The 15,214-nt window shown below is 40.4% G+C and overlaps 1 protein-coding gene across 13 annotated transcripts in view; it reads left to right on the forward strand.

The window, feature by feature from the left end:
* Nucleotides 1–15,214, forward strand: part of MGA (MAX dimerization protein MGA) — a 129,069-nt gene that overhangs the window by 38,673 nt on the left and 75,182 nt on the right. For 11 of the 13 annotated variants that reach the window (XM_081049203.1, XM_081049214.1, XM_081049210.1 and 8 more), the window contains exon 1: nt 13,065–13,200. The exons of 1 other annotated variant lie outside the window; for it this stretch is intronic. The gene's annotated coding sequence lies outside the window, so the exon portion shown is untranslated. Of the gene's footprint in view, nt 1–13,064; nt 13,547–15,214 lie in introns of those variants that run through there. One more of the 13 variants, XM_081049208.1, reaches the window with a different exon arrangement.

Consider the following 15,214-nt stretch of genomic DNA (forward strand, 5'->3'; position numbering starts at 1 on the left):
ACTCATCAAGAGCCAAGGAAAACACTCAAAATCATTTGCCTTGTTTTTTAATTGATGAATAAAATAGTTTTTAAAAATATTGTTACCCATGTCTTCAACTCTTTCAGCTACCATTCTTGCCAAAACTGCCTATAATTTTAAATACAGTTATTTTCTCTGGAATACATTTCTTTGGCTGCTACACTCAAGCATGATTTAATTAACTCACCATTGATAAAAGCCTTTCTTTGCTTCACTAACAAATGAGCCATTCAGAAGCTTACATTGGTTACATCCTCATTTTTATTTTTGTGAAGAAATTTAGCTGTGATGAGATCTATTTAAATTTTCTAATTTTTCTGATTGTGTTTTCCTCTGAGTTGGAAATAGTGTGATGAGTGCTTAGTCTGGTAATGTTGATATATATTGTATTCTTTCAGCATAGCTGTAGTGTTATTTCACAATAAACATCATACTTTGCCATCTAATATGATAAGATTATCCTACACTCCATTGTAATTTAAAAGTACGACTTTGAAGCTCACTTTTATTTTCTTGTTTTTACTTGAAGAGTATACACTGGTAAAAAATGTATGATGATAAGTGTAGTGCTCAGAAGGCTGGCAAGTTATAACTGCATCACTGGATTTGGACTGCTCTTAGCAACAATGCAAAACCATGTATGGTCTCTTGTAAATACTGAAGCCTGCCATTGTAAAAGCAGCCGTAGAAATTATGTAAATAAGTGTGGCAGTATTTTAATAAAGCTTTATTTATGGACACTTAAAATTGTAGAAAACTTTCACAACATAAAACATTTTTTTAACCATTTAAAAATGTAAAAACCATTCTTGGCTTATGAGGTATACACAGACAGGCAGAGGACCCTAGTTGGGCTGTAGGCTGTAATAGTTTGCCAACTTCTCCCTTAACCCAAAAGAATAAGTCTACTTGGAGGAAAATCATGCTTGATGGAGGCAGGTCTGTGAGGAAAAATCATTCTGGATGACATTTTGATAATACTTAAATTATACTATTGACACTAGTTTATATTAGGATTGCTATCATAGAAGAAGAAAAACACGAGTGATTGAGAGTTTATGTAGTTTGATTTTTACTTATTTTTTAAAAGAAAAAGTTGTACAATTTTGTGTTTTTTGTGTACTGCCTGAAGAGCTCTTAGACTTCTGAGTTTCTAATCTTAGGTTTTTTTATGTGAAAAAATATATATGAATATGAACTTTCTTTTCCTATAAGAAAAATGTGTTTATTAAGATCTCCCCCCGTTTCTTCTGCCTTCCCCCCACTCCAGTTCAAGCCATTGTTTCTCAGTCTAGTTGTGTAGGACACAGCTCCCTGGCCCATGCTGGCATCATGAGCCTTGCGCCCCCCCACCCCCAGGCAGTTGGTCGCTGGTCCTCGGTTGGCTGCTCACAGCAGCTCTTGCCGGCCATGGCGCTCCAACCACCTGAGCAACCGGGCCAGCCCCTAGAACAATTTTTTAAAAATGGAATGTGTTGCTCTTACTTTGAAGTTTCAATCTAGGCTGATTTTGCATAGCATAGGAAATAACAGAAAGTTTTTATTTTTGTAACTTTATGGTTCCACAAGTCTCAACAAATCATGAAACTGTAGGAAGCTTGGACAGTGTTCAGTGAGATTGAAAATAGGTGGAGTTTATTCCCAGAGATAATTCAGGAAAGCTAGGCATACTCTTACTATAGCTGTGGTACAAAATCCTTTATTAGGACTGAGTGAAAACTACATAATCCTTTGTTCCTCTCGTGTGTATGTGTGTGGTTGTGATGGTTCATCCTTTGTTAATTTTTAAAAATGGGTGTTTGACAGAGGCTATTAATAGCTTAACTCTTAGAGGGGGGTTAAATTAACAAATCAACAATACCTTAAAAAGGTAAAAATACAAATGTGAATTTATGTTTTCATGAATGTATGTGTACAAATGAGTGATTTTTAATTATTTTATTGCCATTTTTGGTAGTAAACAGCATTTATATGGAATTTTCTGTTTTCAGAACACTTTATGGTAACTTTTAAAAATTGTTGATTTTCTTAAAAGACATTTTAAATTAAGTGGGAGAATATAGAATAGGGGAAAACAACCTTAACATTCAGAATGAATGTAAAAGACTTATTTTAGGGCTCAGAGACAGTTATTATAAAGTACTACTTAGTTATTGAAAAATACTTAATTAAATACATATACATCATGTGATATAAGTTAAGACACAACTCCTGCTCTGTAGATTAGAGTGGTGATTTTTGAAGAATTTTACTTTTAAATCCATTGCTCTTAAGTTTCCTAAGAAAGTACAAAACCTAGTTTTTTGAGACTGATCTTTTTAAACATTTTATGTATTTTATATAGTTGCTTTAAAAAAATGACTAATTTTTTAAAGTTGTAGGTAATTTATTAAGAATTCAAAAATGGCTAACAGTTATTGAATGATTGATTATACAAGGTGTGATCAAACAATACAGTGAATGTTTAAATTAAAAAAATTGATTATAGTAAAAGACACATGTCATTAATCCCCCTTAAAATACTTCTCCTTGCTTCAAACGCACTTAATCACATCGTTCTTACCACTTTCTGAAGCAGTTCCGGAAGTCCTCTTTCATGAATGATTTTAGTTGTGCTATTGTGGCTGCCTTGGTATCCTGAATCATTTTGACATTGGGGAAGAGCCAGAAGTCCCACAGTGCCAGATCTGGTGAATAAGGTGGAGGAGGGCACAGCGTAATGTTTTTATTTGACAGAAATTGGTTTACACCAGAAGTGATGTGTGACACGGAGCATTGTCATGATGGAGGATGAAACCGTTTGCCCATTTTGTGAATGCGTTGTTCGTGATCCATGATTTACGGCACACTTTATTTTATTTATTTATTTATTTATTTGAACGTTATAAATGTCCATGGCATACTTTAAACCACGTCTTCTCTCAACTGTACCTCATACCCGACGGACTGCACTGAACAAGTTGAAACGTCACACACTGTTACTAAGGTTCGACACGCTGCTTCTTGTATTGAAGATCCCTGCCTTTTCGTTGGATGGCACTCGGCAGCAGTGTTCATCGTAGTTGTGATTATACTTCATATATGTGCCGTTCTCTGTAGCATGTGTACCATTCTCTATGCTTTACATTTATTTATATCTCATTTAATGCTTGTAACAGTTCTTTGAAGTAGGAACTGTTAAATTATTTCCATTTTATAGATGAGGAAACTGAGGCACCAAAGAAATTAAGTAATTTACCCAAATCACACAATCAGGAAATGGTAGAGTTGGGATTGACTGTGACTACAGAATCTTTGTTCTTACCCAATTTACTGAAGTGCTTTTGTTGTGTCTGCTGTTGTCCATCTTTCTCAAGCTTCGATCCCTTAAATTGTGCATTTTTAGGGTCTGCACTTCAGAAATACTACTCTTAGAGGGACCGTTCGTCTGTGAGACATTGGTTTTTTTTCTATTCTTGCTGAATCTTATCTACCTACCCTCCCATTTCTTTCCCCCCATTTTTTCCAATATTGATACATGGTATAGATAAAGGGTAAATAACAACTAGTAAAGTAGGGAAGCCAGGGGTCATTTTAAGTTTGGTTCTTGAAAGAAAAAAATTAATTTTTTTGTATATATAATAACTGAAAAAATTAAGTTAAAGAGAAATACCTAAGTATCAAAGACATTGCACAACAATCAAAAAGCAGAAACAAAGCCCAAGACCTTAAATCACCTACTTTTTATAAACTCCAGTCTCTTCCCCCCGTTTTCAGAGATGAACATTTTAGAGAATCAGGGCCATATTGTTTTTATTCCAAGTTACTGGAAAATTAGTTATTAGTGTATTTTTCATTGTGAATTACAGTCAGGAAAGTTTGAGAAATAGAGCGTTCATGATACCATTTTTTTTTTTTTTTGAATAGGACTTTATTGTGGAACAGTGTGTGCTTCCAGGACATTTTTGTTTTTCCCAAGTCAAGTTGTCCTTTCAATCTTAATTGTAGAGGGTGCTGTTCAGCTTCAAGTTGTTGTCCTTTCAGTCTTAGTTGTGGAGGGCGCAGCTCAGCTCCAGGTCCAGTTGCCATTGTTAGTTGCAGGGGGCACTGCCCACCATCCCTTGCAGGACTCGAGGAATTGAACTGGCAACCTTGTGGTTGAGAGCCCGCGCTCCAACCAACTGAGCCATCTGGGAAGCAGCTCAGCTCAAAGTGCCATATTCAGTCTTAGTTGCAGGGGGCAGAGCCTATCATCCCTTGCGGGACTCGAGGAGTTGAACCGGCAACCTTGTGGTTGAGAGCCCACTGGCCCATGTGGGAATCAAACAGCCTTCGGAGTTAGGAGCATGGAGCTCCAACCGCCTGAGACACTGGGCCAGCCCCCAAATTTATTTTAATTTCTTTTTCTGAATTCCATGAAGACTGCTCATATTTTATGTATATATTAGTTCCTAAGATTGATTAATCCCATTTGATAAGCTTCTGGATTTTTTTTCTTGATGTTTCTCCGGAGTTACTTTCTAGTCTGACCCTTTTCTTTTCTCATTCAGCTCCTGTGGGTCTTAACCCTTTTTTTGGGGGAGGTCTTAGACCCCTTTGAAAATCTAATTAAACTTACGGACTCTCCCTAAAAAAATTGGACTCATGTGCATTGCACAAACTTCTGCTTACAGTTTCAGGAGTTTTGTAGGAAATCCTCCCGCAGATGATTCCAGGTTAGAGCTCCACCTCTATATGTGCTCCCTGAACAATTTCATATATTTTTCCAAGTACATTGATGATTTCCCAATCTATATCTTCAATATGATTGTCTCTCCTGAGAGAATCTAGACCCTGATACCCATTTACTTCCTGGCTATCTGAATGTCCTATTGCACTACTTATACTTTGTATTTCAAACTTACAAAACTATGTGTAGTTCTTAGAACATATTTTTCTGTTCTTCAATCCTTGACTCCTTGGTTATTAGGCCCTGCTGACTGATTGCTTATTCCTTTGAGACATTCTCCCTTCCTTAGCCTCTGTGATGCTACTCTCACCTATTTTTCTCTTAACTTTGTGCAGACATCTTCTCTTCCTCCTTCCTAGATTTTTCTTTTACAACATCTCTTCTAAATGTCTATTTCCCCAGGATTTTGACCACAACCCTTTGAGGTCTTTCATTCTCTCTTTATTTTTGGACAAACTTTTCCAAACTCCTGGCTTCAGTTACTTCCCAAGTCTTCTTCTTTTAAAATGTTTTATTGGGGAATATGGGGAACAGTGTGTTTCTCCAGGGCCCATCAGCTCCAGGTCATTGTCTTTTAGTCTATTATAGGAGGGCACAGCTCAGCTCCAAGTCCAGTTGCTGTTTTCAGTCTTTAGTTGCAGGGGGCGCAGCCCATCATCCAATGCGGGAATTGAACCGGCAACCTTGTTGAAAGCTCGCGCTCTAACCAACTGAGCCATCTGGCCGCCCCTGAAATCTTTGTATTTAGCTAAAGTTCATACCTATATCTCCAAATGCCTATGACATTTCCACTTAGATAAATGGTTTCTAAATACTTGAATTACATACCCCTTTAAGAATCTGATAAAGGTGTATCTCTCTCCCCAGAAAAGTACACAGGTAAACTAAATTTTATATCCTGTTTTAGGGTGTTCCTGGGCCTCCTGAGGCTCCTCCATATTCTCCTTAGAAATCTGTGATCGTTTAAGCAGTTGTGAGTTAAGATGTTCCTGGGGGAGGAGGGTTATCACTTTGTGAGGGAAGTAAATGTCTATTACATTGTTTTGTACACCTGAAACAAACCAAAAAAACACAGGTATTCCTGAGCTGCATTTAATTGAGCATGTCCAGAATCTGTGCCATCCATTGCCTCTAACCCATTTATTCTTATCCCTCTCACTTATGCCTCTAAATCTAATCATTAGCCTCTTAATATTTACTAATTCATTAATTCTGCAAATATGTGAATGCTTGCTTTAATATCTAGCACCAGGCCTAAGTATTTAGTGATATACAAAACAGACATAGTTATTCTGTTATCTCAAAGTTTATAGCATAGGGATTAAAAGTGTGAACTGTGGATTCACATTTTGACTTGTACTGCCTCATGACCTAGAACAAATTCCTTTGCTTCTCTCTCCCTCAGTTTCATTTGTGAAATGAGGATAACAGTAGTGCCGCTAATTGGTTATAAAGTTAACCTGTGTAAAATGCTCAGTAAATGTTAGCTTTTATTATTTGTGTAGGAGCTAGACATTAAACAATTATAAATAATTATACATATTGATAAGCGTTGTGAAGTAATAGAGAATTAGGTTGGGGGTAGGGATGGCATCGCTGAGGAAGCGGCATTTAGACCTGAAGGACGAAGAGGTGTTAGCGAGGTAAAGATTTGCAAATATTTGTGGAGACTGGAAGCATTTCAGGCAAAAATGAAAGGTGGAGACAAGGGCCTGAGGTAGGAAAGGGTTTAGACCATTTGACCAAAAGAAGGTCATTGTGTCTGGAATACGGTAGTTATGGGGAGAATGATGTGAATGCAGAGATCTTCAGGTCTCTAAATTCTGGATAATTTATTGTAGTTCTTTGTTTACTGACTATATAGCTGCAGCCTGCAATGTCCTCTTTTTCTCGCTCATTAATTTTATTTCTCTTCAAGACCCAGCTCAAAAGTCCCTTCTTCTTTGTAAACTTTCTAGATTCCCTAGGCTGTGTGCATTCCTACAGTGTTCCTAAAAGGCTTTTTCCAAACTGCTGACAACTTTTGCAATGTTATTATCTTGTCTCTTAATCTAGAACTTGAGCTTCATGACGGGATTTATATTTATTCATTGTTTTAATCCCTGGGTCAGTGCCTAGCACATAGTTGGTGCTTAACAAATATTTAACTGAGCATATCCTTCTTTTACTTGTGCTTAGGTAACCCAGAATGTGTTGGGTGGAAGTAATCCTGGGATGAAAAATATTGGCCCTGTATTATAATCTCTATAATTTTCAATCTATATAAAGATAATTTGGATAAGGCACTGCATTCAGCTCGCTTGAAAAATCTTTATGTTCTCTATTTTAATACAGCTTTTTCCTCTCCTTTTATAGGAGAGGAAATGTTTAAATCACTGCTAACATTTTTAGTAAAGTTAAAGGTAAAGGTTATAAAATCCTTTTACAGTCTTCTTATTTAAAAACACATTAGGTTTACTTTCCAGATAAAAGAAGAGGCCCCCCCCCCATTTTTCTCTTATGTCTGATATGCCTTATGCCCAGCTTAAGCTAATTGTAGCTTGACCTGCCTCTTCCTTTGCTACCGTGAGCCACTATGTATCCCAGTTTTTCTTATGAATGGAGTGATTAGATGGGTGATTCAGTCTGACCTTGGTCTTGGTTTCAGTACATTGTTCTCATGTAGCTCTACCAAGCTTCTAGTATCTTGTCACAGTGCCAAAGCTGTCATCCTGCTTTCAGTAGCCATCCCCTAACCCCCTAACATACACATTCAAAGTAGCTTGCTAATCATGTAGCTGGCCTGTAGTTTGGATTGGGATGTCTGTTGGCTAATACTCTCTTCTCCACTGTTGTTACTATGAGGAGAGGCTGACTCTTGACTTCTTGGGAAGGTGACTTAATACCCCTTCCCAGGCCTGTTGTATGTTATTCTTTCTCAGAAGACCACATCTTAGCTATCCAGGGATCATGCTATATGGGTAACAGTCGATTCTAATACCTTTTGCTAAGTTTTCAATAATATACCACAAAATAAGGACAATGTAGTAAAATTTCATCTATCTAAATGTATTCAAAATAAAAGACTTATTTATTACGAGATATGTTCTCCCTAGATTTTTGGTCTTAGAATACCCATTATTTTAAGAAAGAATGGTAATAGTAGGTGGTATACTTTGTAATATAAAAATTTGGTCACCATATGATGGTCATCTAACTCTTCTTTTGGGATATTTTACTGGTTTGTGATGTCCCAGTAGTCTAGGAACTGCTATGTTGACCACTGTAGCTCATTTTCATGAGGCAGTGGTACCGTTCATGTAAAGTATGGCTTCTGTTATAGGCATTTGCAGACAAATTTTCAATGTATTTTTCTGTCATAGGCTTCTTGATTCTTGCTTGATTCTAGCCTTGCAGTTTACTGGCTGTCTCCTAGTCATCTTCTAGTAGTAGTAGTACTAGTTTCTGTTTTTATACGTTTTCATGTGTGTTTTAAATATCTGTGCTGTTCTGGGCTTAATTAGGAAAACTTCCTGTTCTTCTTTTATGCTTTCTTAGATAAGACATTTCTTCCAAACGCTTAGTTGAAAACTTGCATGTGGAAAACTTGCATGTTTCTTTTAGGCCTGTTATTTTTTATTTTGTAATCCTTCTGAAACTAGCTGTTTGAACATTTATTTTACTGATTTTTGGCGTTTTCCCTTTAGATCTTAGTAAAGCAAATTCACTGTTACTAAAGTGTCCTTTCATCTTGAAGATACTGTATTTACTAATTTTTTTTCTTGTAGATGAGTATATGCAAATGGCAGTCTCCATTACAAACTTGTTGCTTTTATTACCAGAAGGCAAATTATAGAATTATAACATTTTTTTCAACACAAATAATCTTTTTGCCTTTGTTGACTTTCTAGGTAATATTCAGGCAAAAGTCATTCAGGCAATAAGTACTTAGACTTTCCTAGAAAATTATTCTTATCTCTGCAAGCATCTGTCCTGTCAATATTTATCCACTCCTCTAAGGAGAAAAAATTTGGGATAAGAGTCAGTGTTACTAGTTTTTCCTAATTATGACTGTACCCCTTGGAAAGTGTTAGCCAAAGCTGGATGCTTGTTTGCTTATATAACATGAGGTAAGTAAATGTATTATGACCCTGTTTTCCAAATCCCAAATTGTTGGATATTAAATCAATATTTGACACTTGGGTTTGCCTGGAAAATTGGAACCTATGATTTCATATTCACTTATTCAAGAAATACTATGGGTCTGCTCTGTTCTAAGCATTGTGCTCACACTGGAATAGAGTGGAACTAACTGTTTAGTTGGCAAGATATTCATTGATACATAGTTTAAACAATAATTACAGTTGTGGGAGATGCTGTAAAGAAATGCAAGGTATTATCAGAACATACAACAGGGAGACCTTATCTGATCTTGGGGCTAAGGAAAGTTTCTTGAAGAAGTGACATTTAAGCTTAGGCATGAAGAGTGAATCGGGAAGATCTTAAGCAAAGGGTAAGGAACGTGATAATCGGGCTTGAGCTACGGGGCAACAGGAAGGAATGGTGTATCTTAATGAACATTGATAACATTCCATCACATCTCTCCTCTTTTTCCATCCTTCTCTTAACAGACATTTTCTAAAACATGCTTTTAATAGCATTACTCTCTGATTTAGAAACTTAAATCCCTTCATTGGGTAGATTATTAGCTCCTTAAGGGTAGGATGTTTGCCCACTTTTAATTCTTTAGTCCAAATTTCAGATATTGCAGCCAAATTTCAGATATTGGCAATTGACATGAGTTGGTTTTAGGTGCACTACTAAATGGTAGGCAAAGATGGAGTTGTATACTATGATTCCCTCTTTTTCCCCTCTGCCTATGTAACACACAAGTTTTCATGGCCAGTGAAAGACATTTTGTAAAAAACAACACCAAAAAACTAAAGCAAGCCTCTTTTGTAATCCAGTCTATATGTAGCTCTTCTAAGAATGGTCTTATTGCATTGAATTAAGGTATTGTAAACAAGACCACAAACCAGGGGTTTTGAGGGGTGCTGATGGGTCTCATCTGAAGAGTGAGGTCATTTTTCTTCTAGTTATTTGGGAGAGAGATGTCTTTAGTAGAAATTAGAACTGAGAAGGTGGGATCTCAATAGATTGGATAAGGAATATAGTTTGTCTTGTTGGTGGACTCTGTTAAATTGTGCCAACTCTTTGGGGTTCTAGTGTAGACATTTGAACAGTGCATGAGGTACCAGTCTTTCCTCTATCCTCAGAATACACAAGGCACTCAAATATTTGTTGAATAAAAAAATGTGCATGTAAATGGGATTAAAACTATGTACTTGCTAGGCCAGATTGTTTATATTTCATTCAATATCTGTTCTCATCTCCCTAATATGTAGTTAAATCTCTTTGAAAGTTCAACCAAAGAAAACCAAGGGAAGGATTTTTGTGTTAGGCTGGACAAACAAGGTAAGCTATGATAACTGAGAGAATTCTAATGGCAAGGTGAAACTCAGGAGTGTTCACTCTAGCAGTTAGCTTGGCTTTTTAAAAGTTCAGGTTATATAAGGATTCCTTTTTTTAAAAAAAGTTTTCTTTTTAAATTGGGGAATATTGGGGAACAATGTGTTTTTCCAGGGCCCATCAGCTCCAAATCACTGTCCTTCAATCTAGTTGTGGAGGGCGCAGCTCAGCTCCAAGTCCAGTTGCCGTTTTCAATCTGAGTTGCAGCGGGTACACCCCACCATCCCATGTGGGAATTGAACCGGCAACCTTGTTGTTGAGAGCTTGCGCTCTAACCAACTGAGCCATCTGGCCGCCCAAGGATTCCTTTTAAAGGAAGATAGATACACACACACACACACACACACACACACACACACACACACGGTGCCAAAACAATTTATACACATTTTGAGAAAGGAAAAAACCTATTAAAATTACACTGATGGTAACCACTTTGAGAACCTCTTATAATTGCAGAAGTCAGATGAACTTATATTCGTTTTTTTTGTTCTCAGTATATCTTTAGTATTACAATTTTAATACGTTTTTTTTTTCTTAAAATGTGTATACATTTTTTTGGCACCGTGTGCACACACACATGCACCCTCCCCCCCCCATACACACAACTAAGGACCTCAGTTTGATAAACACTGAATTAAAAGTAAATGTTGGGGCGCCGGTTAGCTCAGTTGGTTAGAGCGCAGTGCTCTTAACAAGGTTGCTGGTTCCATCCCTGCAGGGGCCACTGTGAGCTGCGCCCTCCACAACTAGATTCAAACTACTACTTGACTTGGAGCTGATAGGTCCGTGAGAAACACACTTAAAAAAACAAAAAAGTTGAATGTAACCATTTAAGAAGTTACTTGAAAAAGCAAACAACAAAAAAGTGGTATTGATACTAGCATGATGTTAAACCAAAAGTGGGCCACTGAATTGGTGTGGCAGTATTATTATTTTTAGATTATATAAAAACATTTATAAGCTGAGATTCTTGATAGTACATCTCTAGACCTTTATACGTTAGGCAGAACCCACTTTAAAAAACTGGTAGTTTACCTCTCCCACCAGGAGATCCAGTGCTGAATCTTGAAAATTTGGTATTTTTTAAAAAGTATTTGGCACTTCATAATATGTTTGCCTGGTACAGGGAAAGAGTAGCTAAAGAAAATCTCCATTTTCCCTCCCTACCAAGGTGGCCTCACAGATTCCCCAATTAGACATACCATTTCTGTTAATTTATCTCTTTTGGGATCCAACTACCACTAGGCATGGTTCTTAGCCAGTCATCAGTCATTTACACTGCAGGATCAGATGCTTTAATGCTAAGTCAACACGGATTTTATTTCTGCCTTAGAAAATGGAAATTTTGTGTGAGGAAATCTTAGACCATTGAAAGGAAAGCATTCTTTGGTGGGAGAGTCTGACAAGGCAGCTTGCAGGAAAGAGGTTTTTGGGGTCAGGGAAGAGGAAGAGGGTGTCAAAGAAACTGTTACTTTTCAGTTTTGCCTCGGATCTTGGTCTTATTCATTTGTTGCACTGGTAATGCTCTCGTGCCTGATGGGGGTTTTCAGAGCAACTTCAGAAGTCTGTAAACTTTTTCACATTTTCCAGTCCATTCTAACTTCCAGTACAGTTTCTTCCCGTGGTGTGGCATATCCTGAGGAAAAGCAGAACGAAGAGAAAGAAGAACCCTCTTAATATGCCTGGAGTCCATCCTGCTCAGATCGGTCCTGTTGTTGGATAAGCCTCCTCCTCTTGGGCTCCCTTCTTTGAACCTCCTCATTCTCTTTCTTCCCAGTTTTGTGTTTAGTCATCTAGTTTGTATTAGGTTCTTGCTAATTCTTCTAAAAAGAGTAAAAGAAAACAGTTTGGAAACATGGACCACAATTTCTGCTCTCTTACTACCTACTTCTCTTTTACCTCTTTTCTCTCACTTGAAATAACTCTCCCTTTTTACTGGAGTGTTAGCAGCACAGAAGAAAGAGAGGCTGGTAAGGAATAGTGAAGAAGAAAGATAATTTTTGATGTTTGGTTGGGAGAAATACTGTCCATAAACTTAGTTCAGCACCTGCCTGACAGATATTTGATAATTTTTTTCTTTGCACCTCATAGCTTAATATTTTGAACAGACAAAAAGTGAAAACACAGGATCCAGGATTAAAGGTCAGATATACTCTCTCTCGTGCAAAATTCTTGTTTCCAAGTTTTACTGTTTTATCAGGATATGTTTCTCTTTAATCAGGCACGTTAGTGTCAACTCTTCTTCCCTTTCCAGTCGGCAGTGAGGTTTTCGTTTTCCTCCCTACTTTAGTCCTAGTGTTCTTTGGTCGAGGGTGTTGCAAACTTGACAACTCGTCTCTCAAGGTCTTTCCTTCAAGGTTTCCCGACGTTCTGGCGTTATCCAAGCCCGGAGCACATTGGGGAGGAATCCGTCGGATTCATTTGACGGGCTCGTGAAGCCCTGGGGACAGCGGATCCCCATGTGGGTGGGGCTGGGCGCGGCAGGGGCGGGGCCGGCGAGGAGCCCTAGGGAAACGGTGGAAGGCACAGTTGGGAAAGCCCGCGGGCAAAGGTTTCACGGTTTTCACGAAGGCTTCGTGTGCTAGGCTGAGGGAATTGGGGTGCCTCCCTCCTGCCTCTCCTTTCTTGATTCTGGAATCTTCAGTAGACTTTTCTCGGTTGCTGGGACCCGGAAAGGCAGCGGCTTCAGCTCCAGGGGCGGGTCCCAAGGGTCTCGTCGCTGCTCCGGGCTGTTGGCCTCCTGGTATTGGGGGAGGGGCGAGGGAGGCGCTGCTCGCGCCTTCTTTTGCGCATGTGCGATGGGCTCCGAGCGGGTAGGAGCGCGTGCGCGGTGACGTGGACGTCCGGTGCGCGCGCAGGCTCTTCAGCTGGAGCGGACACACGGTGTGCGAACCGAACAGAATAACCCGCCCCCAGCGGGATGTGAAGGACTACGGGTGAGGCCGGCCACGCCCCGCACGGTAACTCTCTGGCCAGGGTGGGGGGCGTCGCTTTGGTATTGGCCCGATTAGAGTTTTTCGAGAGTTTGAAGCTCTTGTATATTTGAACGGCGTGAGAATCGTTTCGCTGAGCGATCTTCGCACGCCCGGGCCAAGGCCCGGCCTTGCGCGGGGCCGCCTTTGGCGCGCGCCTTTGGTGCCCCTAAGCAAGGCTGCGCATGTCACCTCGCGCGCGTTCCCGGCCTCACTTCCGTGTCGCGCAGCGAACTAACTGGGAACATCGACGCCAGAGAGCGGCCACGAGGCGGGTAGGGACGCGCCCATAGCGCGGCCCTGCGCTCGCGTGCGTGGGTTGCCGCACCGCATGGTATGATCCGCGTGACGACTTCCTTCCATCCGGGACGGGGCTTTAGGTCGAGAGCCCTGCTTGTGCACTTTGCATTTTAGAGCTCGGGTCGCAGGGTTACAAAACTCCGAGGGAAACGGTGCTGACGTCGCTTTTCTGAGGAGCTGTGTGCAGCGTTTTGACACCTGTACAAATGTTTCCTCTAGCATGTAATTTCCGAGCAAGCTGTTTGAGGCAGGACAGCTAGTTTAATGAAGGAGGGCGAGGAAGAGAGCTGTATATGAGTGGGAACTTGGTAAACAAAGGACCGGTGGTTCGTCAGTGCAGAAATGAGGGCGGGGAAAACAGGTGGGAAGAGCAGGTGTTATTTTCTTTATCTTTCTGTTGGGGCAGCCTTTGGCTAGTTCTCTTGTTTATGAGGCTTCCAGTTTCTGTTAAATTGTCAAGTAGGTCTCTGCCTTCAGTGGTAGGTGGGTGGGGGACGTAAACAAACCGCTCTGAGCACCAGCAATCAAACTTGAGGAATCTGTATGCGAAGATTGTGGAGAAGTGAGGGATCGTTTCAAACTGGGTTGGAAGTGAAAAGTGGTAATGTCTTGCTGTGAAAATTTGCTTTGCTTTTGGAACCCTGGGGATGCCTCCTTCTGGCTAAATGCCTCCTTTTGGTGGAAGTAGGGAGAGGTGAAAAGAGATCTGAAAGGAGCAGAATATAGTGAGTAACCAAAGTAATCTTCCAAGGGAAGACCACTCTCCCAGGGTTCCCGTCGCGGGAACAGACACGTGGATCTAGAGAACGCTCGAGCCCAGCTGCGCGCCGCCGGTGCATGTTGTAAAGCTCCCCAGGCTTCTGCGGCGGAGTCCCTGGCAAACGCTGCCTGCTCTGCCTCTACATTTTGGGCACGACGCCGCCGCTGGGCTGCAGGGAAATTGCCTGGAGGCGTCGTGACGGCTGCTGGGAAGGGGGCTGGCCTGGGAGGGCAGGGCAGTATGGCTGGTTCTGTAGTCTCCACGGTAACAGAATGTGACGGTCCAGCCGAGCGATCGGCGGGTTCCTGCCCGTGGCACGTGATCTGTAGGGACTCTTCCCCGGAAGAGCTTTCCTTGCGGCATTTTTTCACGTGGTTCTTGGCCAGCGGGCCTCTGCAGTGGAAAAGCGGTGATTCTGGGCCCTTGATAGTCGACGGCGACTGCTTCTCCCAGGGACTGGCAGGAGGGCTTTTCGTTTTTAAGGGTATGGGATCAGTGTTAGTGCTTCTTGCCGCTGTAGCGTTCTTTTCCAGCGGTTGTGTGGGTTGAGTGGGTTGGGGTCATTGAACAGAAAACAGGTTTAGCAATTAAGGAAATTCAGTGCTCTGGGTACCTTGCCATGCTTACTCGAAGGCAAGGTGGATATTTGCTGTCCATTTCTGCCGTAAGAGATCTTCAAATTCTTAGGCAACTGCAAGGGACCTCAAGTTGTAATTAAGGCATCATTCCTAGGAACAAAACATGCTCCTGAAGCCAGCATTTATTAATGGTGTCTAGAGGTAGAAAAGAAAGGAGCGTCCTGCTTCAGGCAGATGCAATTCTGTGCCTTAAAACCGAAAGCTTTAGAGATAATATTTTGAAATTTACCTTATTAGGGTTGTGGTGATGATAAAATACCCAGGATATTACCTAGCCCCAAATAAATGCTTACTAATAGATAAC

Source organism: Rhinolophus hipposideros, assembly GCF_964194185.1.
Source record: "Rhinolophus hipposideros genome assembly, chromosome: 5".
Classification (NCBI taxonomy): Eukaryota; Metazoa; Chordata; class Mammalia; order Chiroptera; family Rhinolophidae; genus Rhinolophus; species Rhinolophus hipposideros.